At 33.2% G+C, this 27,600-nt stretch overlaps 1 protein-coding gene across 2 annotated transcripts in view; it reads left to right on the top strand.

The window, feature by feature from the left end:
* Positions 1-27,600, top strand: part of LRRTM4 (leucine rich repeat transmembrane neuronal 4) — a 787,905-nt gene that overhangs the window by 561,150 nt on the left and 199,155 nt on the right. The window lies entirely within an intron of this gene.

Raw genomic sequence — 27,600 nt, 5'->3', positions numbered from 1 at the left:
CTGTCTTTCTTAGAGAAATTCAAGGATATGTATATCTGGAGGAAAATATTAAAATCAGAATCCTTTGCATTTTTGCATCTCTATATCTGGTACCAGCTAGAAACAGGAAGGGCAGAAAATGAAAAATTAAATAGATGAAATGTTACTAGAAAGTCTTCAAGACAGAATAACATTTAGTTTGCAGAATGACTAGGCAAATGACAAAGTCTATGCTACTGTTCCTTTGGTGCATGACTTATGCTGAGAAGAGGCTAATTACCTGGGTAGTGGAATGCTAACATGAAAATAATTTATTTTTAAGAAGGACCAAACTGGGCATGGTGGCACATACCTGTAATCTAAGCAGCTGGGGTGGCCGAGGCAGTAGGACCACAGGTTTGACGCCAGCCTCAGCAACTTAGCGAGACCCTAAACAATTTAATGCAACCCTGTGTCAAGATAAAAAATGAAAAGGACTGGGGATGTGGTTCAGTGGTTAAGTGCCCCTGGTTTCAAAAAAAAAGGACTGAAAGTTGCTACTTAAACATTTTTTTTTCCTGAGTTCCAAAAGATTAGATTTCTTCAATTTTACAAAGTGAAATAGACAGTAATAAAACCTTGGATGTACTACATAGATGAAGGCAAAGCCCTTTGGGGGAGTCATAAGAGCAGTGGTCTCCTTATTTACTTATTTTATAATTAGCAAAAACTAAATGATACAAGATAATTGTCAGCTCCTAAGCACTGACTGAAGCAGCAAAGTTTTCACTTAATACATTGACAGCAACGTTCTGGGATTGTGAAGTCTTTAAAGGAAGCCACAAATCAATGAGAATAGGGATCCACTTTAAATGCTTTGCTGAGCAGAAGTCTTTGAACTCTGAAAGACTGGCCTGGAGCCTGGACGGAGAGAAGGACAGTTTCACAAGGCGAGGATTCATACCAGGCAGTGTGGATTGCCAGACATCTTGTGCACATTTATCTTTTATCCCTTAATTTTCTATTTTTCTTCTACCATACTCTCTTATGCCTTTCTTCCTCTGACAAACCTAAAATAGAAGAGTTAGCTAAAAGGAAAATTAGGTAAGGGTTAAAAGAAAAGCTACCAAGGAAGACTAGGTTGGATGTAGATGAATAAATATTTTTGAAAGTTTCACCTGGGTATATCTCTGTCAAGTATTAGAATTCAAATAGGTAGATGAATGTAAGCATGCATAGATAGATAGATAGATAGATAGATAGATAGATAGATAAGACAAAAGGGAGAATACAAAATAAAGAGATTAAATTACTTTGATTTTGTATACTTTATAGACTTTTACATTTTTACCAGCCCTATGTATCATGAGATCCTGGGTTCCTTGAAAGATTTGTTTTTCCTTTTAAAAGAGTTCCCAATATTGTTTTGATTAACAATAATTTGTTTATGATTACTGAATTAACCATTTTTATATATGTATTGTGAGCTGCTTTTATTCTTGTGCAGGTTTGCATAAATGAATGCTAAGGTACATCAAAACTTTAGTAACATACAGATCTGAGTGGTGCAATCATAGTCTGATTTTTTTCATTTTTGCTAACTTTCATCTTTAATCTTTTAATCATCCATCCTTGTGTTAAATCAGATAAATACATGAACAAAGATGTGTGAGTCCTCAGTCAACATTCATTTGTCTTTGTATTTGTTAAACTACTTTAATGCAACAGACTCTGAGCCAGTTGCTGAGAATAGAGATACAGCAAGATAGTGTCCCTTTCGCTTGGAGACCCTTGGCCAAGGAGAGAGTGCAATCTGTGTTGTAACATCGTGTTCAGAGGTGTTATTAAAAAAGACAGAAAAAGAATTGTGAGCTTCAAAGGATTTATAGGATTTTGACAAAACATATAAGCAGTTGAGGAAAAAGAGGCATTCCAACAAGAGGAATCATCATGGTCAAAGGTATAAGGTTTTATGAATGTGGACAATTTGATGAATTACAATTATTTTGTTTGGTGAAATGGAGCAATAGGTAGAAAGGTTATCTGAAGAGACTTTTAAAAGGGAACATACACAGTTCGTTAAAAGATTGCATGTCCACATTTTAACAATACCCAAAAGATTATAATTGGTTCTATAGTCAAGGGGAGTCCAGTGAACGACTGTACATTAGAAGTGACATTATCAAAGTGCAACACAGAAATACCAAATCAATTGACTTGTGTAAGGTGAATTGGTGGGTGTACCTATATATGGTGTTATTAGAATCTGAATTGATAGTGACTATGCAATTAATAAGGAATGGATTACAGATATATTTAGGAGACAAAAAATCTGTAACATTTTCTGATTAATTGAATTTGGAACATGATAGGGAGGGAGAAATTTGGAAGATTTCTGCTAAGAATAAAAAACAGTGCATGGGTAAACATACATTCTGAGAGAGCGTGTGTGAGGGCATAACAGGTGGCAATAGCTAGAAGACAGTAAAGGTGTAGGTTATCAGATTCACAGATGATATGAGGTAGAAATACTGACTTAGGAGCTAGTAAATAAATTTACAAATTCCTTGGTTTGAATATAGGTGGGTTGGTAGCTACAAAAACTAAAAACATAATGATATCATTATTCATGTAAATACAGGAAGCAAAATTGGAGAGGGCTAAATGAATATCTTGGAGATATATTTAGGGTCCCTGAAGAAACAAAGCAACCCAGTGAAGGCAACCTGAAAAGTTGTCAGAGAAATGGAAGGAATACCAGCAGGGAATGCTTTCAAGGATCCCCATAGAGGATTAATTGACAGTCAAACACTGTAAAATGTTGTGCAAGAATGGAAACATAGCATATTAGAATTGGTAATAAAATTGTCATTAAAAGCATGATGCTATTATTTTCTGTAGAGGAAGTTTGATAGACAAGATTGTAATAAGATGTGGAGTTGGGCACAGTGGCGCTCACCTGTAATCCAAGCAACTTGAGAGGGAAGGATGGCAAGTTTGAGGCTAGCCTGGGCAATTGAGCAAGATCCTTTCTCAAAATAAAAAAAAAAAGGGCCAGGAATGATATAGCTGAGTGTTAAAATGCCCCTGACTTCCATCCTTGGTTAAAAAGAAAGAAAAAGAAAAAAAAAAAAAAAAAAAAGAGAGAGAGAGAAAATGAAAAGAAAGAATGGAAGGAGAGAAAGTACAAATTTTCTAAGGAAATTAATTTCCAAAGGAAGAAATAAAACAATTTCAAAAGGGGAATACAGAATTTAGGAACTTTTGTTGTGGTGGTTGCTTGTGTTCTTTTGCTTATGTGTTTATTTATTATTTCCTTAGAGGATGAAAAGGCATATGCATGCTTGAAAGCTATGAGAAGAATCCAGTGTTTTTTTTTTCCCTGTGTTACCAAGTAAACTATAAACATGAGGGCACAATATGGAAAAAAGACCAAAACAGACACAAAGATGCATGCAAGTCATCCCAATCCAACCCCTTCTTTTTTGATCTACCACCTCCACCTTTACTCCACCTCTTTCTTGTCCTCCTGCTCCTCCTCCTTTCCTCCTTCTATACCTTCTTCTTTTTCACCTGCTGTTTCTATTCTTCTTACCAACCGATTCTTCTCCCCCTTTCTCTTTCCATTTTGTTTGTAACTCAAATTTATGTTGCAAAATTCAAAATATTTATTGCCACTGGTTATAAGCCCTGTAAAGAGAACTTGGTTTTGGAAATATTTCCAGTGCTTTGGGAAAGCTTTGCCTATCTTTACAGAGATTTCAACTTTCTAAAACTATTGTTGTGTACACAGCAGTTACTTGAATCCAAGTCTTACCACCAGAGTAGCTCCTGGGAAATCTCTTTGTACTTTGGTTTTAAAACTGACTTCAACCATCCCCCAAAACACAATATGATGGGCATGTATAAAGGCAATATTAGATACACTATGTTATTTTATTTATGTTCCTATGGGAACATGATAAATGTAAAATAAATACTTTTATTTGCCCAGTTTATTATCAGCTTAATGAGCAAGATTATTTGTAACAACATTTAATCAGATATTTTCACATTAAAACAAATTGTTTTCAGTACTATGCATTTTACATTATAATGTTGCAGTATTTATTTGAAATGCTTAATTAAAAAGTTTAATAGGGCCAAGCATTACTCAATGTGGATGCAACTATAAATGAGCTAACTTCAATTCGAATAATGATTTTCTATTTATGAACTGTGATAATTCTAAGAGTTAAAATATGCAAATCTACACTTATTCTGGTCCTAAAACAGGAAATCCCTCTTTTATTATGTAACCCCAAGATAAATATTACAAACGAAGAATACTTCTACTCCTACTTTATACCAATTGTTATTAGCCCATGATTTTTCTTCTTTATGCAGTTTGATGTGGTAGATGACACTAATTTTTTGAAAACTGCATAACAGAATAAATTACTTGTTCAGGAGTATAATTCTTTGCATATAGTAAGTTGTTGAATTTGCTATATTACTTTTTAGTTAAATGAGGATTTTTTTTTTTTTTTTTTTTTTTGGTACCAGGTGTTGAAACCCAGGGATGCTTAACCACTGAGCTACATTTCCAATCTTTTTATTTTTAAAAATTTGAGACAAGGGTCTTGCTAACTTGCTTACAGCCTTACTAAGTTGCTGAAGCTGTTTTGGAACTTGTAAGCCTCCTGCCTCAGCCTTCTCAGCCCCTGGGATTACAGGTGTGTGCCACTACATCTGGCTAACCTTGAGAACTTTTGTATCTATTTTCATGAGTGATATTGATGTGTTGTTATGTTTTTCTCTTTTTTAATTCCTTAATTTGATTTGGTGTGAGAGGTGATACTTGCCTCAGAATGAATTAGAAATGTTCCCTTTGCATCTAAATGTATGGTAGAATTTCCAATGAAACTAGCTGGGTTCAAATTCTTCACTTTTTAGAAATTTATTAATTGTAATTGAATTTTTAGGGATATAGGTCAATTTAAATAATCTAATTTTCTTTGCTTGGATTTTGTAGTTTGTGTAGACTCATTTCCTCTAAATTATTGAATTCATAGAAATAGAGTTGCTTATAATATTCCTTTAGAATTTTCTTACTGTCCATAGGATAAGTATAGAAGTTTTTTTTTTTTTCCCCATTTCTCTTATTGGCAAATTTTGTCTTCACTTTTTCTTTATCTTTTTCCCATTATCACTCATATCTGTTCTAATTTGCTTCCCTTTTTCTGTTTAATTTATGCTTACATGCTCTGCCTTCGCCTTACTTTTTAAAGTGGAAGCTTGATTACTAAGTTTTAGGTCTTTCACTTTCTCCAACAAATTGCCTTACTCATACCATTCTAAAAAATAATGATTTAGTTTTCAATTTATTAATGTAAATATATGGCAGGTGGTACAGATGCCTGTGGAATTATCTGAATTTTATTTGCGCACAAGAGAAGATTGTTAAATTTCAATACTCTTGTTGGAAGGTGGTTGCAGAAGTATCAGAGAGATTTTCCAGATGATCTGAGTTTTCATTTGGTTGTTTTCTTTCAGATTCTTCACTAGAAACTATGTATGTGCAGTGATACCAAAGTCCTATTCAAGCTGTTGGCTTAAAAATGTGTTCTTGTTTACACAAACGGTTGTTCCCTCCAACCATAAGCAAAGTTATAGAGAGACTCCATTAGTAACTATAGGATTTGTGGTTGACATTTGGTTATCATCAATGTATATGAGTTATATTGAGAAGAAAATTCTCAGAGACCAGAAATATTATACCCAGAGTGTGAAAGGACTTCCACTGGGGAGATATGTAATTGCAAAAATGACCCATGTTAAATGGGGGCTATTGTCTTTAATCTTAAGATTTAACAAAATTTGAGGATTCGTAAAGCAAAAATTTACAATATATTACTGAATTAAAGTTTACCAAGTCACGTACATTTGTATATCATGTATCACCCAGACTTGAGAGGTAAAATATATTTTTGTCTGTTTTTATTATGACCCCTCACTTTAGAAAGTGAAGAAACAGATTTAGGAATGTGATATGACTTCATTAATATAAATTTACCAGTTACACTGCAAGCCCTGAGAATCTAACACATTTCCTAAAGATTGTGGGTCAATCTCCATTCCCCTTATAAGGTTTCTCTGTTGAGATACTTAGATTACCCTGAATGTTTCTTATTTGAACTATTCTAGTGAAAGTAGAAAGAAGAAAATATAAAATGAGTATCTGAAAGTTCATTTAAGGTATCCATTCCAGTAATGTAAGTATTCCTTACCTTGGCAGAGACAAAAGTCTGGAATGACATAGTTCTTTTCTTGATATACAAAAAATGTTGGCAAGCTAACAGATTTGTGAAATTCCACCTCTGATATTTCAACTAAGTCATATTGTACCATTTGAGAATTTTAATTCTACAAAAACGAGAGGCATACATCTTCATGTTTGGGCAACATCTCTTCTCAGTGCCCAAAGATTTCCAATTATATAAACAAATATTTATTCACTTATGACAACTGATAATAAATTCCATTGTCTACAACATTATTGATCAGAAAAGGAAGTACCATCCAATAAGGGGAAATGTTTTTACCCAGCAGTCATAACAAAAATGAAAATAGATTAATATGTTATAGATTTACATCATGGATGCTGATAGGTACTTAACATAGTATTTTTGTTTTCTCTCGTCTTCACAAGCATTGATTACAAAATCACATTGAAAAAGAAATCTTATAGTATCACTTTTCTATCCCTCACAACCTTAGCACAGTATATTATGAATAGTCATTATTCAATAAAAATGGTGAGCATGTATTGTCTGTTTATAACAACATGCTACAACAGTTCCCTAAACACTCGACATATGTCTTTCATTAGAACCTCATAAAATGGTATAAGGTAAGTTAAGATATTGAAGTGATCAGATGAAAGCCTTAAGGTTTTATTTAGGAAAAAAAAACATATCACACAAGAAATGACAGGTTTAAAACTTACATCATGTGATTGTAGTGTCCCTTTAATTTTCACAATCATATTGATCTTCAGGATAATATTGTTGAATGATTAGTATTGAAAAGGGTATCTGATATATGTGTGCATATATGTGCATGTGTATATACCTGGGGCATGCATTTGTAAGATTCTGTGATTAAAAAAAAAAGAAAAGAAAAGAAAAGAAAATCACATGCACCAGGCAGAAGGTCTTGCAGTGGCTTTTTTTGTTTCTGCTTTTGTTTCATTCTTTTCTTTTATTATATAGCTTTGAGAACGCTATGTAATGTTTCTGTAGATGGAAAAATATACACTTTTAAATTTTAAGTTTTCTTATTTTAATGATAATAATACTTGTTTTATGAACTTAAAGACATAAAGCATAATACAGAAAAATGAAATTACATGTAATCCCCCTCAGGCTTTCTACCCTTTACCAAATATTTTCTAAGCAAACAAACAAACAAACCACAAAACAAAACAAACAAAAATAAGCAAAAAAAAAAACTCCATAATTTAAAAAAGAAACCCAGAGTTTAAAAATTTGTCCAGTAAGTTACTTACTTAGGCAGTGAATGAGTGGTATGAGTGGAGGATAATTCAAGATTAAAAATCAGAAATATTCCATACTCTACCTTCTTACTATGCCTGTTTTTTTATCTTTTATTTAATATCTGTCATTATCCTATAGGACTACTGGTCCAGAGACATCATTTCAGAAAGACTATTCAGCTGTTTCAAGTCATGGATTGTATGCTGAACTCTAAATTAGGCTCCATGGGATAAACATGGAGGCAAAAACAATTGAAGGCAATTGTAAGCTCACATTCCAATTGAAGGCAATTTGTTGAAGGCAAACAGGAGGCAAAAGGAAGAGATTGTGTGTGGAGTATCCTTTAAATCATTTTCCAACTTTTTTTTTTTTTTTTTCTGTATCTATTTGGGATTCTTTGGCTTGCCTCTCTGAGGTCGGTCTTTTCATTGCGCAGAACAGAGAGAGAGAGAGAGATCCTCAGGATGTGTGTGCATGAACTAAATGTCACCCAGACTAAATACCACAAGGGGTATGAGAAACTATTTATTTACAGTGACAACTCGGTAGGACATGGTTAGCAGCATCTGTATTACTTCAACAACTTGCATTTTGCCTCTGTGTCTGTTTATCACAACAGAATAATCCTTAAGACCTTAGGATCTTTACATGGTCCCAAAGCATATGACATGATGTCTGGCAGTTATGCATACCAATTGCAATATTAGGGAAGTAGGAGTGTGAGGACTGCAGTTCTAGCAGCATCTCTAGTAATTCTTACACTTGCTAAGGTTTCAGAACCATTGACCTAATTATCAAAACAGGCTTATGATTTAACTGGTTCTTCAGATCTCGCTTGAGTTTTCTCCGCCTGAAAGGGATATTTTCACACTACCTTTGCCTTCTGCTTTACTGAAATGAACTGTCAGATCAAGTAGCTTAAGTAAAGATGAAAAAGTGACAGCTATAAAGACCTGGTCAGAAAGAGACAGAATTTTTCAGGGTCAGATTTGAACTCTGAAACCCAGAGAAGAAAAGCAGAAAGGGACTTGACCTATGATTGAGTGGTAAAGTTTCCTCAGCCTCCATTACCTGATCCAGAAAATTAGAACCAGGCCTTTGAGGTCTCAATTTAGGACTCAGAAAACTCTGTCCTGAAGGTTAAATCCATTCCACAGTCTGTTTTAGTAAATATATTTTACTTCAAACACAACCATGCACTTTCATTTATTTATTGTCTATGGTTGCTTTTACACTACATGGCAGATGCAAGAATATTTGAGAGAAACCATCAGGTCAGAAAAGAGTAAAATATTTACTGACTGGTTCTACACACACACACACCACACACACACACACAACACACACACACATTGCCAACCATAATCCAGGACAATTTGATCTATGGAAAATATCGGTTTAGTGAGTTAGCTTGATCTATATATTCAGTGAAACATGAAAGTTGTCCAAGATCTATTTGCTTGAACAAAGAACATGAGTGAACTCCAAGAGTTCTGGAAAGTGAACATGGGAGGTGGTATGAGACTACACAGCCTCCTTGTAAGACATAAATATCTTGTCTGAAGTAGATACTAAGTCTACTCTTCCAGAGTACCTAACCATTTTGAAACCTATCCAACCCCCTGAACTAAGAGTTCAAAGGGCTCTTAGTTGGCATATTCAATCATCACACTAAGTTTCTCTGTGTGTCTAGAGTGGGTCATAACAGGGGTTTTCCCGTTCAGATGATTATGGACTTTCAGATGATTAGGCTGTTCACTTTTTGAGTTGGAAATTCCAACAAAAACCAATAGCAGAGAGTCACAGAAGAGACAACTTTCAGCAATCAAGAGATTCTGTCAAATTTTTCTTAGATTGCAGTCTAGTTCCTGTAACAGATTGTGGAAGGAAAAGTTGACATTTTGGTGATGACATGGCCCTCTTCCTAGCCACTGTTTGACAAGTGGTTAACTTTTCTGTAAATATTTGATGTCATACTAAAGGAAATGGTGGAGGAGTGTTTCTTCTCCTACAGAATTTTGTAGAAAATAAAATTTCTGTCTGCAATCTCTGAGTTACGTCAAGGGTTAAAGTGATCTTATTCTTAAAACAATGCCTAAGGCTGATAGCAAAGAAGAGGTGGAAATTGAAACCAATTACAGCAGAAAACTTGATCTTAATTAAAATAAAAAAGTATATCTCTTGAGAGACTGCTTGTCTGGTTGAGTTATGTAAGTTGAAACCATGAGTGCGTACCATTGTGAGAAAACTTAAGTTATTATTTATCATAGTAATGTCTTATATCCTATTGATAGAAATTAATGTGTGGTTATTTTCTTCCTGAGATTGCTTCTAATAGGACTCCCTGAGGTACTATTAAATAATTTAAGATTATCATGAAATTACAGTCAAATATGATAATACAAGTTTGCCAAAGACTGAAAATGAATTTTAGTGTTGAAAATAAAGATTACTCTTGAAATTGTTGAAGTTAAATTCAAAATTTGAATTCAACCCCCTATAAATTTAATACATTTGTATATCATTTTAAAAGGTAAAGCACAGTAAAATAGTATTTCTTACCTTGAAATTTTTTTTTTTAAACTTGGTAAAAGTATCTTAGTCTATGTTCTTACAAATTTTTATGTGTTCAATAAAATATTAACTCTATAAGCCATGTTTCAGAGCGTATCTCTAGATCTTGTTCATTTTTACAAGGCTAAAACTTCATACTCACTAAAGAACAGTTTTCCATTCCTCCATCCCTCCATTCCCTGGCAAAAACTCCTCCTCTTCCTGCTTCTAAGATCTGATTACTTCAGATATCCCCTAGAAATAGGGTCATATCTTATTTACCTTTATGAGACTGGCTTGTTTTTGTTTGGTATGATGTCCTTAAGGGCCATTCATATTGTAGCAGATAATAGGATATTTTATTATGGCAGAATAAGATTCCACTGCAGCGTATCCTCATTTTCTTTATCTGTTGAAGAACACTCAGGAAGTTTCTACTTCTTGATTATTGGGAATAATGCTGGAATAGACATGAATTTGTTGTTGTTCTTGCTGTCGGAGTCTTTGATTTATTATTCAGTCACCTTAGTAGTTATAATTCTGTTCAGATTTTATTTTCTGTATGCTTCAGTCTTGTTAGTTTGAATATTTCTAGGAATTTATCCACTTCCTCTTGATTATCAAATTAGTTGGCATGGAATTGTTCATAGTAGTCTCTTATGACCTTTTCTATTGCTTCTTCTTCTTCTCCTTCATTTTTTTTTTTTTTTTTTTTTAATACAGGGAGTAAACCCAGGGTCACTCAACCACTAAACCACATCCCAAGTCCTTTTTATTTTTTATTTAGAGATAGAATCCCGCTAAGTTGCTATCGCTGGCCTGAAACATGTGATCCTCCTGCCTCAGTCTCCTGAGACACTGGGAGTACAGGCATGCAGCAACTAGGCCCAGCCAACCCTTTGTCTGACTGTGTATTGATGGCAATGTCTGCTTTTTCACTTCTTTTTATTTTTATTTTTTTAATATGATTTGGGTTTTTTTTGGGGGGCGGGTAGTACACTAAAGATTTATCAATTTTGTTGACTTTTTTAAAAAGTTATTCTCAGTTTTATTGGTCTTTTCTATTACTTTATTTTAAATTCTCTATATTTTATTTTCCTATGATTTAGTCTTTTCTTGTTTTCCTCCCTCTGGTAACTTTAGGTTTATCATTTTTTAGTTTCTTGAGATGAAATGTAGATTGTTTATTCAACATATTTATTCTTTCCTAACACAGGCATTTACTGCTATAACTTTCCTCTCAGTACAACTTTTGCTTTATCTCAATGGTTTTGGTATATTGCTTTTTGTCCCCCCACAAGATATTTTCTAATATCCTGTTTGATTTTTTTTCCTTGTATTATTGGTTGTTCGACTGTGTTGTTTAATTTTCACTGACTTACGAATTTTCCAGTTTACCTTTTCATCCCTAAACTTCACAATTTTCGAACATTATTTCTTTAAATGTGTTTTTGGTCCCTCTTCTCTTGCCTCCACTTTCTGAAATCACATATTGGCTCATTTGATGATGGTCCATGGGTTCCTTAGACTTTCTTCACTCATTTTCTTTTTTTTTTTTTTCTTTTTGCTTATTTTTCTTTAATTCTGACCCTTTCCTCTGCTTGATCAAATCTTCAGTTAGGCATGTCTAGTGAATTTTTCAATTAAGCTGTTGTGTTCATCTCCAAAAATTTTTGTTCAGTTCTTTTAAATTTTTCTTTTTTATTGATATTCTTATTTTGTTCATACATTGTTTTTCTTATATTTAAAAAATCTTTTTGATGTTCATAATTCATATACATAATTCATATGCACGTTACATTATTATATACATCTGCTTCTTTAGATTCCACTTCTGGAAGTTTATCTTGTTACTTTATTTGGACCATGTTTCCATGTTTCTTTGTGAGACTTGTAACTTTGTGCTAGGACCCACCCAGTTGAAAAATGTCTCATATGTGGAAAGCTAGGAGCTTACTCCATATTGTCCTGAGTGGTATTCAGTAGTATTAGGGTTTTCTGGTGCTGCCATCATCTGTTGAACTTTCTTTAGTCTCTGGTGACCCCCGGCATTCAAAGTATGCCAGTTCCCTGTCAGCACACCAGATCAGTCCCTTAAAGGAGTGAATGTCAGATGTATGTTCCAGTCTTCCCTTTCCCTCCAAAGGGGCATTCATGAGTTGATTTTTTCTTTCTGTAATGAATATTGTGGCTTGAAGGAGGGGTTAAATTGGTTGCAATAAAAGACCTTTTTTTTTTTTAACTCATTTGAAAATGACCATTCATAAAGATTTATCCTACCACATATTGTTGTTAAATCCATGTTCTTGTGGAAGATAAAATGTTCTAGACTTTTCTATTATATTATTTTGCTGACATCACTGTCCTTCTCTTACTTTTACTTTTTTTATTAGATTAAAAAAAGATATTAAAAACATCATTTGGAACAAAAATGAGAAGTGTGATTCAGTGACCTGTTTTTATAATTAACAGAGGAAATATTTTCTTATTATGGAGAGTAGAATTGAAATTATAAGTTAGCAAACTGATCTTTTCCTTTAAGGGAGAAAAATTCTTCTTTTTCTTTTTGAGGTGTGTGTGTTTGTGTGTTACTGGGATTCAACCCCAGAGTTTTGCACATGCTAGGCAAGTCCTCTACTACTGAGCTGAATTTCCAATCCAAGACAGAGAACGTTAGTAATGGAAAGATTGAGAGAACTGAAACAAATGAGTAGAAGAGAGGCTGCACTTAAAAATAACAGACAACATATCCTTATCTTCATACTTCTTACATATTTGCCATTAAATTATGTGCATGTTGATCAGCAGAATCAGGGTCTATTAATCACTTCAGTTTTATTACTTCATGCTTGTAGAATTAATTTTAAAATTTAAAACAAGTGGAAGAATTTCTTTGTGTGCATTTTCATTTACTTATTTTTTCCAACTATTATTCAAAGAACAGATAATCTATCATCTGACTTTTGTCATTTGACTATGCATAAAACTATCATTAAATTAAATGTGATATGCTAATTATATTTATTTCTTCCTTAATATAGAAAATATTAATATGTAGTTCTATTCTTAAATTGCATTGATGTATTCCTCCTCCAAAGTGTTGAAATGAAATTTAACAGGATACACATGAATGCATTTGTCTGGTGTATTTGGGGACATATTGTCAGGAAAACAATGAGGCTTTCCTGACATCTGGGAAACTCAAGTTCATTTTATCTTCATTAATGATGCACATTTAGATATTGGGCAAAACAGTTCCTAAATAACTCAATTATGCTACGTATTCGTGGTCATAGCAGAGTCCTTTCCAGGAAGGCAAAAGAATATGCCATTATTATCCCAGTAATAGCTTGAATTGGAATAGTTTCCATTCAAACAGACTAATGTACTTCCAGAGAGCATTTTATTAATTCCTAATCAATAAACCATTAACAATACAGGGGACATTATTATTAAATAATCCGAACCTTTTATTTCCATGTGAATTTTATTGCTTTTTTCTTGTGATAAACTTATAATTATCCAGAAATTGAAGAGCTAAACTATATTCTATTTCAGTAAAGATACAAACGTATGATGCAATCAATTAGGAAATAGTCTTTTCCATTCAAACATAAACACCAACCTGTTAGGAAATAGTTTTTTTTTTTTTTTTTTTTGCATTCAAACATAAATAAAAATTTTGGAAACAATAAGTTAATGCTTTATGGCTTTCAGTGGTATGAAATCATCATATTGTTTTATCACTAAAAGCTTATTTTATGAAAGACTAACATTAACACATTTAAACTAGTTTGCTTTTCTTATATTTACTTTGATACAAGGCAAGTAATTCTCAGGCACAAATTATGGAATTACAATAAAATTTAGGAGTATAATGGGAGGGGTTTTTTTTAGTATTTGAAAGGGATGAATGATGCTCAGATGTTTGTTTTTTGGAAATAATTGCAAACTTACTTTGAGTTCAATTTTTCATGTGTGGCTATTCTCAGAATGTTTTGTCTATACTTCAGCAAACACAAAAATTATTGGCCATGAGCAAATGAGAAGTGAAATAAAATTTCCAGTTCCATATGATTTAGAATTTGGTCTTAATATGGCAGAAATGTCTTTTGGAACAAACATCCAACTGCAAGTGCTCTTAAGAATGTTTCATTTTTAGTAAGAGTTTGATCAAATTTCGATTCTTCCTCTTTGTTAACACTAAAGTACTTTTATAGAAGGACTAACAACAATATAAAGTATTTAGTGTTATGTGAAATTGTTTATAACATATTTTATTTGAACGTTTGAACAGCAATCTGTTCTAGTCAAACATTAAATTAAGCAGATGAGTCAATATTGCATTGATCCACCAGTGACTCAGTCTTTGCAACCTTTTCAATTGAGATACAATAATCACTTTTTTTTTTTTTTTCTTTCTCAAAGTGAATATAATTTTCTTACACAGCTCCCTTTACTTGGCATTCTACAGTTTGGAAACTATAAGCAGAAATGATTTCTGCCATATGGTTTGTTAGGTTGAGCTTTGTAAGTGTGAGGTTTTATTTTATTTGTGACCAGCTCCACTCCATACCTTAAGTGCCCTCATGCATATGCCTCCAAGGATAGATGAGGTAAAATTCTCTTATACCATAAATAACTTTGAGGTAAAACTCTTATGATTCTAGATTTTTATTCAAAGTAGGGGCTGCTCTTTCTCTTTCTTGGCAAAGCGGTTCAAGCATTACCAAGTTCCCACACATATGCTCTGAAGTCTGTTTAGGAAGCTTGCTTATCTCTTCTTCCTATGGATTTCCATTACAAGTCTCATTTTCATAATTTGTAAATCCACTTTTCTAGGTTTGTATCATGGTTCTTTCTCTCAATTGCTTGTATCCATACTTACACCTCTTGACCTTTCACTTTTCACCAATTTTATGTTTTTTTTTTCTTCTATCTTATCTCTCATTTTTCCTACATCCTACTTTTTTTGCACAACTCTTAATTTTGGCTATGATGGGTTTAGCCTATGTTCTTGACCCGTCAATGGTAAATGCTGCTTACCTGTTATCTACTAGAACAATCATTGTATTTTCTATATTTTACTATCATTAAAAATATTTGCATACCCACCTCAATTATAATGTCTTTACAATATCACAAGAGATTTTAAACATCTTGATGTGTTTGACAAGGTAGATTCTAGTAGATATGAGCAAATTAACACAATTATTGGGACATTTTACATTTAACAAATTTTTCAGTGAAACAGAGAAACTGAATATCAGAGGAAAATGAAACTTTTCCATGGCACCTTGTGGCCATAGAGCATCACCATTTCTCTTTTAATATTTTTGGCACATTTTCCATGCTACCCTCAGCAACTGAAATTTCTCATATCCATCAAGTCTGGCTGAAAGCTTTGTATCTTTATGAAGCATTCTGTAAAGTGTTCAGGCAGAAGTAATTGTTCCCTCCTGAGGTACTTTATTCTATTCCCTAGTGGAGCCGGTTTTACATTTTATTGTATTGAGTTGTATGTGGACCTGCATCTACTTTATTGGGAATTTCAAGAGAGTGAGCAGCCTGGCTCCTTTATATTTGTTTCCCTAGTGTTTAATACTGAGCCTAAAACAAAATAACTATTCATTTATCTGAACACTTTTTTTTTTTTATAAATTTCACCCAGATTCAATATTGAGAATGTTTCCAATAACTGAAGTTGTTAAGCAGTAGAGAATTGGATATTAATCTACTTTTGTTAGCTAAAGCACTGTTTATTTCCCTCAAAGCACTCCATTACTCTTAATTGTATGAAGTGGTTGGGTACAAATATGAAATATTCACCAGGGGGAATTAAACCTGTCAATCACAACAAAATGGTTTATGTAAAGACATAATCACCAAAGTCTCCAAATATCACACATGCAGCATAATCAAAATATGTAAAATATTTTAAATCAAATCCACTAAATATCATAAATTTCTTACCATAAAATGAACAAATCTAGTCATGATTAATAGTATTATTATAAGTTCCAAATCTCATTATCAAGTACTGCTGAATTTACTTACAGTTCAATGTTTAAATGTAGTAAGATTAAAACTATTCAATGAGTTCTTATAACTTGTGGCAAATCATTATTACTTCTTTCAATTGCTATTGTAATATTATTAATCATAATGAATTCCTTTGAAATTCAGTGGAGCAGCAATATATTATTCCATATGCATTTCCCCTCTAAATTAGCTCCAGTGACTTAACTGTCTAAGAACTATTATTAAGTTAGCATATAACACCTGCAGAATCATAATCAGACCAAGGCATTGATTGCAAATGAAATTACTCTGACCAGTTCTACTGGAAATGGAAATCAGATAAATGCAAAAAGACGAGACATCCTAAAATAAAGTATTTCTAAATAGTGTAAGATTATTAAATTTCCTTTGCAAATAGGTCCAATAGATTCAATGAGAAAAAATTAAAATGCAAAGACATTTGTCTTCACTTGACAAAATTCAAGTGAATTCAGTTATGTAGGTAACACACATCTTCAGTCTAATTAAATGAAGAACAGGATTTATGGGGACAATAAAATCTTGGCTCCAATGTATATTTATCATTGCCTCTATCAGTGAAGTTTCCTGCTCACAACAATAACAGTGATAACTTCAGGAAGAAATAAATACAATCTTGTCCCCTCTTGTCAGTGAATGAATTTGTGATGTTGAATACTTCTGTCATGCATCTTGCAACACTCACAGTATTTGGGAATCTCTATCTTGAACTAAAACTTCATTTTCTATACTCTTATAAATAAAATAAATTGAGGAATTGTGGAGAGAGAAAACTGTAGAAACAAGGTGATAATGTACAATTTTAAAAAAGATTCTCCAGTATGATGCATAAAGCAGAAGATGGGAGTATCTGGGCAGTTTCTAATTTTGATTTGAAGAGTCATCTTGCAATTTCCTTCCTTTGTATGGTATCTGTTAAGAATCTGGTGTAAATGTGCCTCTTCCTTCAAATATAAGAAGAAATATTTTTTTTCAAAGTCAAGCATAAATGACATTGTGGTTAATGGTGTATTGTATTACCTATACTGCTACCTACTTCTAAAGAGTAGCAGTCTTCTAGAGCAGTTTATCAAGAGTAACATGCATGTTGTAGCTATGTGTATTTGTCCATATCTGCATCACATGTATGTAAAAATGTCTATTCATCTGTGTCTGTGTAAAAAAAAGTCTTATTTGAAGTTCTATCTATTAATTGGTTTCTTGAACATACAAAAATTAGATAAATTTGGATATACAGACACACACGTATATAAATGAGTACCAAGACTAAGTTACCTTAATATTTCATAATTAATATGATATTGATAATTAGAGCTTCACAAAACAATTAAAAATTTCTCCAATATTGTATTCAGTTTATAATGACTACTGTTTAGAAGAATCTGGTTTCAAACTCAAGTCTGTTCACTATTGGCTTTATTATTCTGGGCATGTTACATAGCCTATCTAATCTAGTTCTTAACTTTCTCATCTCTATAATGGAGAGAGAATTAGTAATAGGCTATTATGAGACTCAAATGAGAAAAGGTCTGTACCATCCCAGTGTAGCCTCAGGATTATTGAGTACATTCAAATAAATATTAGTTCTACTTCTCTTGATGCTTATTATTACCAACTTATCGCTTCATTATTCCTTCTGTTGATTTGCAATTGACAAGGGCACTTAGCATTTTAATAGTTTCTTCTTTCTATCTCAAACCTCAATACTTCCTAGAAATTCCAAGAGCAGAAAGGTTTTAAAATCTCTCCTTCTGCATCCAAAACTGGTGCTTGCATTATATTCATGAATTAGGCTTTGTTTATTATTCAATAATTGTCCTCTTCTTTCAGGCCTTCCTTGTTAACACTGAAATCCTTTTAAAGAAAGGGACTTGATCTTTTGTTTTCTTCGCCACCTGTGTGTGGCAGGTGTACCTCATTTGCCAGAGAAGACGTAATGTGAATAATGGTGCATAAATAAATTCATGTGTTTTGAATGATGTTTTTCGAATAATATTTAAAAGTTCAATAAAACTTTACAGGAAAAAATAACTTCCCCTTTTTATGTTGGGAAATTTGAAAGATTATAGAGCAAATTCTTACCCTAAGTGTGAGGTGGGAAAACACTTAACAGTTTTCACATGCCTACAAGGTTGTTGAACCTGGCCAGGTTTTGCATGTTCAGTTCCACTTATTCCTTTAATGAAGCTAGGAATGCAAAAATGATTGTATCAATGTTAAAGGTGAAAAATCAAAGTTCAAAAACAATAAGTTCATTCAGTATTTGGAGGTGACTGAATGGCCCAATGTGCATGACCTGTTAGCATTTCTTTTTAACTGCTTCACTACTTTAAGTTTTCATCAAACTCCAAGTCTTGATTTTACATCAAGTTGATAACCTAATTTTATGGCACAAAAAGCACTGTACATCTTCTTTCCAAGCAAGCAGGAATATTCATATTTATTATATATTTTTTCTTGCTTGAATTTGACTTTGTAGATATAAATTAGTATAAAGAGGGATGTCAGTAACATGTTGAGATAGGAAGATTATGATTTTGTATGTGTGTGTGTGTGTGTGTGTGTGTTTGTGTGTGTTCATGTGTGTGTGACCACACTCATTTAGAACAATTAAGGATGTTATTTCTTTGGAATATTTTCTCCCCAGAAGACCTTCTACCATCTTTCAGGAAATCATTCATGTTGAGGAAAAATATTTACTTCTAAGTCATTTATTATCCCTAGAGATAAGACACAATGTTCCTGTACTTAAAACCTTGACAAAATGCTGTACTTTAATGATGCTACATTGGAAATTTCAGGTAGAACTTTAAAAGGATAAAATACCCTACTGTTATAACAGAAACCCCCTTTTCTTAAAGAGAAATTGAGTGGACAACAAGCTTAAGAATGGATACACAGATTTCTTACTGGAATTTCTTAATCATAGATATGATTTTGTAGTTAAATAAATTCAAGTTTCAGAAGCCAATTTCACTGTTGTGATTACAAGAATCTACTTTTCTTAAATGCCTTTTTGCAAAACAGTTACATATGTACACATACACATGCATGTATATGGCTGTATATCTTTACTCACTCAAACTGTGATTGCTTGATGTATTTCATTTTCCTTCTCAAATTGTTTTCCACCTGCACTTTCCAACATTTTTCTATTCTCTTTGTTTTTGAGTTCCAGTACAAAACCTTTAAAAAATAATTTTATTGTAGATATGCAGATCTTTTCTCAGTGTCTAATAGATATTTAGATTAAAAATGTCTTTTTAATCAAAACGCTGCTTCGTATTTCAGACTCTCAATGTTACCACCAAATCTTTCTGCCACCAACTGCATTCCACATTTGCTGTAGTTACTCTTCCCCTTCATCAATATTGCCCCATGCCTTATAGAGCCATTTTCAATCTGCTAAAATAAAACATGACACATTTTATGGTGGTGGCATTTTCACAGCAAATGTTTCTATGCTGAAAAAGTTGTTACTCTGAGACCAATAAATATACATTAAAGTGAATCTCTTTCTCCTCAGGAAAATATAAAAAGTGTCATTTAGGTATATTAGTTGCTTTATTTTATGAACGATTTCCCTGGAGTTGAGGTTACTTGAATGGCCTGTCTTCTCTTTACAAAATTAAAAGGAAAACTCTTAAGTGATTACATTGGGCAAGATTCCTGTTAGGTTCTCATATTTGGTTTGTAATCATCAACATGCTATAATATCCTGGCTTGTGCTATATCCATGACAATGGCTAAAACATGCACCTGTCCCAGTCCTTAATTAAGATTTTCAAATCTTCATTTCTGGGTCAAAACTTCCCAGCATTTTCTCCATGTTCAACAAACCAACTAGCATCTTAAAACAGTCCTGGAATCCTAAAAAGAAAACTTTACATGCATACTCTGTACAAACTCCATAATTTGTCATTTCCCTTCTTATACCTGAACTGAAGAACACATTAAATATTCATTAGTCAAAAAGTTTTCATCTTTACAAAGGGATTATCTTGATTGTTTCTTATTTCATTGTGAGAATCTTTTCATTTGCCTTTGGTCCATTTCCTCGCCATTCCTATAAACTCTGAAGGGAAAATTCTTGGTTTCCCAACTGAATGTCTAGTAATCCAAGTTTTCAGAGAAATGAACATTATTATGCTTTTAGGGCAAAATTGAAGACAAGGACATTATACTTTTGTGATTTTCTTTTGCCTCCTGCCCCTCCCCTCTAATTCCTACTTGGAGATGAATCTCCCCATACCTGCTTCATGGTAAGGTGTTTCCCTTTTTGTCCCCAAACAATATGTTCACCTCTGCGTATTGATTCACCAAGCTTTTGTGAGTGATTAGTACTTCCCAAGCACTGAGAAATTCACTGGAAAAACAGCTGGGAACAAAGCCAATGTGTCCCACCAGAGAGCTTTCTGTATTTTTGAGTAAATAAGCAAGTAGAGAATTAAATGTGATATTTTAAGTGCTGTGATGAGAGAAACACAGAGGCATAAGAGTCCCTAAGAAGACATTTCTTCCATATTTGAGTGTTGGGGAAGACTGTAGGAAGGACAGGGTCTGAGAACATGAGTCTGGAGTAGAAGGGAAGGAAATTAGGAAAGTGTGATTTAAAAAGTGGTTCCAACAAAGAGGTAAACAAGAGCATGATGCTGAGAAAGAATGAAATCAGGAAGACCAAGGAGGAAGTTATGGAAATAGTATAGCAAAATGGGAAAATGGCACTAGGGTAGTGGCCCTGAGTATGGAAGGACATGAATAAATGCAGAAGGTGCACAAGGAAGAATGTGGGGCTTTCTGGGATAGAGGATTACTTGTGAAGGAAGAAGACAGACAAGACATTAAGGCCAATGCTCATGTTTCTGGCTTAAACAATACAGTGAATTATAGCACCCTTCATTGAAATGCACAATAGAGAAAGTGGATTTTAGGCAAATGTAATAAAGTTACATTGTAGTGTTCTGACAGAGTCAAGCAGAGTACACAATTGAAGTCATTCAGTATGCAGTAGGATATGAGGGTATGGATCTCACAAAAATGGCAGTCAAGTCGTCATTGACAATGAAATAAATGGTAATGAGAACTATACAAAGTATACAACATAGACGTGGACATCTCTTGATGGCATGTTTACTGTTTCCAGAGAATCTTTGGATTAAGTGAGGTTCAAACCTGTTTGCATATTAATCATCAAAGGAAATTTTGAGAGCTAATATTCTAGTCCTCTCATCAAAAGATTAAATCACATTTTGATGATTTGGCCATTTCAGGCCTCAAGGAGTGTCATTTTTAACAGCTTTCTGGGAAGGGATGAAAGCTATGGTTATAAAGTCCATCTCCAGATAATCATCTTATGGTATCCAAAATCCCACAGTGTGTCTGTATTTATGAGTCTTACAGTCTTATTGCTCATCTTCTTTTTTTATGTAAGGGAAAAAAACAGAAAACATAGTTTATGACTTAATAATATATAGAATTACTTAATTGCAACATGCAAATCATAATCTTTGCAAATATATTATCTACCTTTACAAAAGGTCATGTTATTTCATGGATACTTTTATCTTGGAATTAGAAGCCATAAAATAGGAATTAGCATATATTTAGTACTCTGTATTCCTGAGACTCTTATTAGAATTTTATAGAAATTAAATCATACACTAATATATTTGAAACTGATATCTACTCTATAAAGGATAAAAACCAAAACAAAAAGCTCTGAATCCTAGAAGTCGATTACTTGTACAAAGTGCCATTACAAATCCACTAATAGACCTAGTCTTCAAAAAGTTGGGGTTGAACCATATGGACATATCATATTTGTAATAAAAATTTGCACATTTCATTTTTTATCTGGCTAAAACTCTGTTTGAGAATGTTTTTGTTGCAAAGCAAAATTAGCCCAGAGGTTTAAGCATCAGGAATACATATTCTTTTATCTGTTCTCCTCAAGGGACAAAACACCAATTATCTCTAAATCTTAATACTCTATCATCTGACTCTTCCTTGAATGCAGTTAGAGTCTATTTAATACAAATAGCTATATTTTTTAACCTGGGAATTAATCAAATATGACCCAATGTATAAAAGATAATGAGTGTGCATCTTACTAGGAAATGCTGCTTATAACATAGTTTTTCTCTTTGCTTTTTTTCACATTTTTAGGTCTCAGCTCTGAAATAATATGGAAAATGTCATTTTTCATAATACTTTATAATTTACCACAATACTTTTGCTTTTCCTTCATTGTGCCCTACCTTCTTTTTCATTCCTTTCTTATCTCCCTTTGACAATCAAATTTCAGTCACAAAATCACAGAAATAAAGCAATCATTTGATTGGCTTTTATTGTGAGAATTAACCTCAATTTGAAAGAAAACAAAAGTGGTTCAAAATAAATAAGGTTTGAAGTTCTGTGTAAAGTTCGACTTCTTAGTTCTGCAGAATAGGAAAGAAAGAGGACCCTAAGAGGGTGATTTCTGCTAAAGCTAAAGTAGTGGCCTTAAATTCTGAGGATAAGAAGAGAGTTTTGGTAGATGCCCTGTAAGGAGGGTAAGGGGAGACCTAATTTGCATACTTCCAGAACTTTCTTTCTAAGGTTTAAATAGTGAGTAGAATCTGGGATCTGCCCATCATAAAAAACAAAGAGTATGTGAGCAGCCAACCTCTTTCTGACTTATAAGAATCAATAATAATCACTAACATATTCATTTGAACACAGCACAAAGTGGTAATAACAGAGAGAACTCTGGGAAAATTCTCCAAGACATTTACTTTTCTAAAATTCCTGGAAAATGAAAAGCATTTGAGATGATCTGTGGCCAGTTAGAAAACAGCTAATATTGATTACCCAAAATAATTTCACTTAAAAATCAAATCAACTAAGACTATTGGAATTTTCTACAGTAATTTTGGATAAAAATTGTTCTGCTAATTTGGGGTCAGAAGAAAATTTATTATTTATCATAGTCAAAAGATGAAAACTGGTATTTATCAGAATGATGAGATATTAGTTCTGTTCTTTCAATACCCAGACTGGCAAATAGGTACCAAAAATGTGCTTTACATTCCATAGTATGAATGTATCACTGAGAGGGAGTCCTCCAAGAAAGAGCTCCCTCCCTGGCTTCCTCTTAATTCTGGCAAGACTACAGGACTGCTTTCAACAGTGAAATGTGAACAGAAGGATGCATGTCATTTTCCAATTTTTATTATGGAACATGCATGCCCTCACTACTGTTTCTCTCACTTGATATTAAATGTAGTGGATTCCAAGCCCTTAGGGAGTAGTGGAGTTACAAGATAAAGGGAATCCAAGTCTGTGCACCTTCATGCAGAAGAAAGACTCAGGAAATCTGCACTGAGATGTTATTTGAATGAGAAATAAATTCTATTGGGTTAACCACCTAAAGTTTGAGGTTTGCCTGTTATAGGAACAAATATTGCCCTAAAATATAATTAACAAATTTTATTCAATAGCAAGTATTAATTTAAAACACGGAAGTTTTTGGAGTTTGAATATTTATCTAAAAATTGGTCCCAGGCAAGGTGGCACCCACCTGTAATCCCAGTGGCTCAGAAAGCTGAGCAAGAGGATTGTGAGTTCATTGTCAGCCTCAGCAACTTAGCAGGCACTAAGCAACTCAGTGAGACCCTGTTTCTAAATAAACCATTAAAAAGGGCTGGGGATATGCCTCAGTAGTTAAGTGCCACTGGGTTCAATTCCTGATACAAAAATAAAATAAAATAAATAAATAAATAAAATAAAAAGTAGAATATGCGGGTAGTTTTCTAGATTCTCCTAATTTCTTCATGACCAACAACCACAAACCTTATAAATAACTTTGCAGACCCGGTATCTTCTTTCTCATTGACATTTCCTGACTTCTGTTCATGGCAGACCACTCCTCTGTTGTCATTTACCCTATCAAGTATTGATGTTTATCGTTTGTGGGTTTTGTTTTACTTTTTACCTTTTGAACTTTAACCTCCTTTTTGATCAACTTCCAATGACTTCTACACTAATGGAATAAAATATGTAAAATAATAAAAACTCTCCATGAGGATCTGTGAACCATGAGCCTGATGAAAAGTTTGATGAGAGTGCCTAGACCTACAATCGCTGAAATCTCCCTTAAGTCTTGGAGCAAATTTCCTCAGGAAGATGTAAATATAGAAACACCAAGGAAGGAAAATTTCATTTTTTGTTTCCATGTGGACCTAACCCTCAGACGCTGGTGAATGAACCTGAACTACCCAGATGCAAAAAATGGAGATGTACATAGATGTGTAAACCCTGTCTTGTATTGAGAAGATAGCCCAAGACCTATATTCTGACAAGTATAATGTTTTCCTTATCATTCTTCTCTATATTTGATCTAGAAAATTATCTTACAGTTTAGATGTCAAGAAAATTTAGACAAAATTTTTTAAAAGTACATAATTTTTTAATATTTAGTATAATGTCGGCTGCAGCCCCAGGTGATTTGGTTATCCCATATTCCAACTAGGAAAGAGAAAATGACATAAAATCAAAAAAAAAATAAACTATATCTGCACAAGCTCTCCACCTAGTTTTGTAATACAGTTTAATGTTTTTGATTTTGACTCAATGTTACCAATGGTTCTACTTTAGTGATAAACAGACTCAGGGAAAGATATGGCTAGGATTAAGGATTTCTACTTTTGGGTGGAGGATGTACCTCAGTGAGAGAGTGATTGCCTAGTATACAGGAGGCCCTGGGTTCAGTCCTCAGCACTGAAATACAAAAACTAAAACAAGAAATATAAGAACCTGGAGTTCTTTATAGAAGTCAACAGGTATCACACAATGATGATAAAATGAGTATCATTATTACTGTAATGATGAATAATGTTAACTATAGATTTTATGTATTCCTTTTTTATTACATTTTATTTTTTATTTGTTCTAATTAGTTATACATGACAGTAGCATGCATTTTGACACATCATATATAAATGGAATATAACTTCTCATTCTCTGGTTGTACATGATTAGAATCACACCAGTTGTGTAATAATATTTGTATAGAGGGAAATAATGTCTGATTCATTCTACTATCATTCCTACCCCTATATCCCTTCCCCTCCCTTCCCTCATCCCTGCCAAATGCAGAGTACCTCTATTTTCCCTAGCCCCCCACCCTTATTGTGAATTAGCATCTACATATCAGAGAAAACATTCAGCATTTAGCTTTTTGGAATTGGCTTATTTCGCTTAACATGATATTCTCCAGCTCCAACCATTTACCTGCAAATGCCATAATTTCATTCTTCTTTAAGACTAAGTAATATCCCATTGTTTATATATACCATGTTTTCTCCATCTGTTCATCCATTGAAAGGCAACTAGGTTGGTTCCATAGTAACTATTCCAACTTAACTATTGTGAGATAAGTTGCTATGAACATCAATGTGTCAGCGTCACTGTAAGTCTGACAATTTTAAGTCTTTTGGGTATAAACCAAGGAATGGGTTAGCTGGGTCAAATGGTGGTTCCATTCCAAGTTTTCTGAGGAATCTCCATACTGCTTTCCATAATGGTTGCACTAATTTGCAATCCCACCAGCAATGTATGAGTGTACTTTTCCCCCCACATCCTCACCAATATTTATTGTTGCTTGCATTCTTCATACTTGCCATTCTGACTGGAGTGAGATGAAATCTTAGGGTAGTTTTGATTTGAATTTCTCTAATTGCTAGAGATGTTGAGCATTTTTTCATATACTTGATGATTAATTGTACATCTTCTTCTATGAGGTATCCATTTAGTTCCTTAGTTCATTTATTGATCAGGCTATTTGTTTTTATGGTTTTTTAAAGTTCTTTATGTATCCTAGAGATTAATGATTTATCTGAGGTGAATGTAGTAAAGATTTTCTTCCATTCTGCAGGTTCTCTCTTCATGTTACTGATTGTTTCCTTTGCTGAGAAAAAATTTTTTTAGTTTGAATCCATTCTGTTTATTGATTCTTGATTTTACCTCCTAGCACTCTAGGAGTCTTGTTAAGGAAGTCAGTTCCTTTGGGCCTACTTTTTCTTCTACTAGATGTGGGGTCTTTGTTTTAGGTCTAAGTCTTTGATCAACTTTGAGTTGAGTCTTGTGCAAAGTGAGAAGGGTTTGATTTCCTTTCGTTACATGGGGCTTTCCATTTTTCCCAGTACCATTTGTTGAAGAGGCTATCTTTTCTCAAGTGAATATTTCTGGAGCCTTTGTCTACTATAACATAACTGTATTTATGTGGGTTTGTCTCTGTGTCTTCTATTCTGTACCATTGGTCTACATGTCTGTTTTGGTGTCAATACCATGCTTTTTTTGTTACTGTAGCTCTGTACTATAGTTTAAGGTCTGGTATTATGATGCCTCCTGCTTCACTCTTCTCGCTAAGGATTGCTTTATCTATCCTAAGGCTCTTATTTTATGTTCTCTTTATGAAGTAGACACTATACTTAAAGATAAAAGTACATTACTGCTAGTGAAGAACGTGTGTACAATGAAGCCAGAAGTATTCTGTGCTCAATGCCTGCAATATTTGCATTTGTAACTATTATAAATTTTAATATGTAGAAGGTATTATACATTTCACAATTCTCCAAGGTTCATGCCTATTTAGGTAGAATTCCAAAAAATACAAAACAAGTAAAAATATTACTTCATCTATGTATGTCTTTCTATGTATTATTATGTGTACATTTGCATAGACACCCTCACATGTAGAGTATAATGTAAACTAATTTTCAAATATTTAATCCTAGAGTTAAAATAAATACATGAAACACAAATTATGGTTGAATATTAGTATTTTTCAAGTCAATGTTAGCATGACTTTAAATACATTCCTCAATGAACCTCCAGAAGATTCAATATTGCATGAAACTCATAAGTGAAAATGATTTTCCATATTGTGTACTATATGATTTATACATAAATAAACTGAGGACAAGAGGTTAATGTATACACAAAAACATACATACAGAAAAAGACACCAATCTCAATATTCCCAGCCAAGTGCTTTTTCAAGAACACTTAAATATAAAATAGATATATTAGGTAACCCAATTATTCCATGAAGAAAAGTGGAACATGAATCTTCCAAGTATTTTGGTCTTTTGTGAATAATTTGATTTTTATAATATCAAAAATGTGGTTTTAGGCATACTCTTTTCTTTCTTAAAAACAAAACATATTATATCCTCATTAATATAAGATTTACTTAGGAAGTATTTTTCTTTTCTTTCTTTCTTTTTTTTTTTTTTTTTTAACTTCAAGATGCCTTAGAAAGCCCTTTACCTCAGAACTTACATGCCAATTCCATACTGACATAAGGCAGCAATTCATCAATTCTATGGGTATTCTGGAAATATGTGAACAGTCATCAGTAGAAACCCTGTAGTACTCTCAGACTATCATCAATGTTCTTGATGATGCAAGAGTAACACCCATACTTCAGTGCTCCTCTGGTGATGTATTT

The sequence above is a fragment of the Sciurus vulgaris genome, assembly GCF_902686455.1.
Source record: "Sciurus vulgaris genome assembly, chromosome: 14".
NCBI lineage: Eukaryota > Metazoa > Chordata > Mammalia > Rodentia > Sciuridae > Sciurus > Sciurus vulgaris.
Note: the sequence above shows the minus strand (reverse complement) of the source record. Positions and strands in the feature narration are given on the sequence as shown.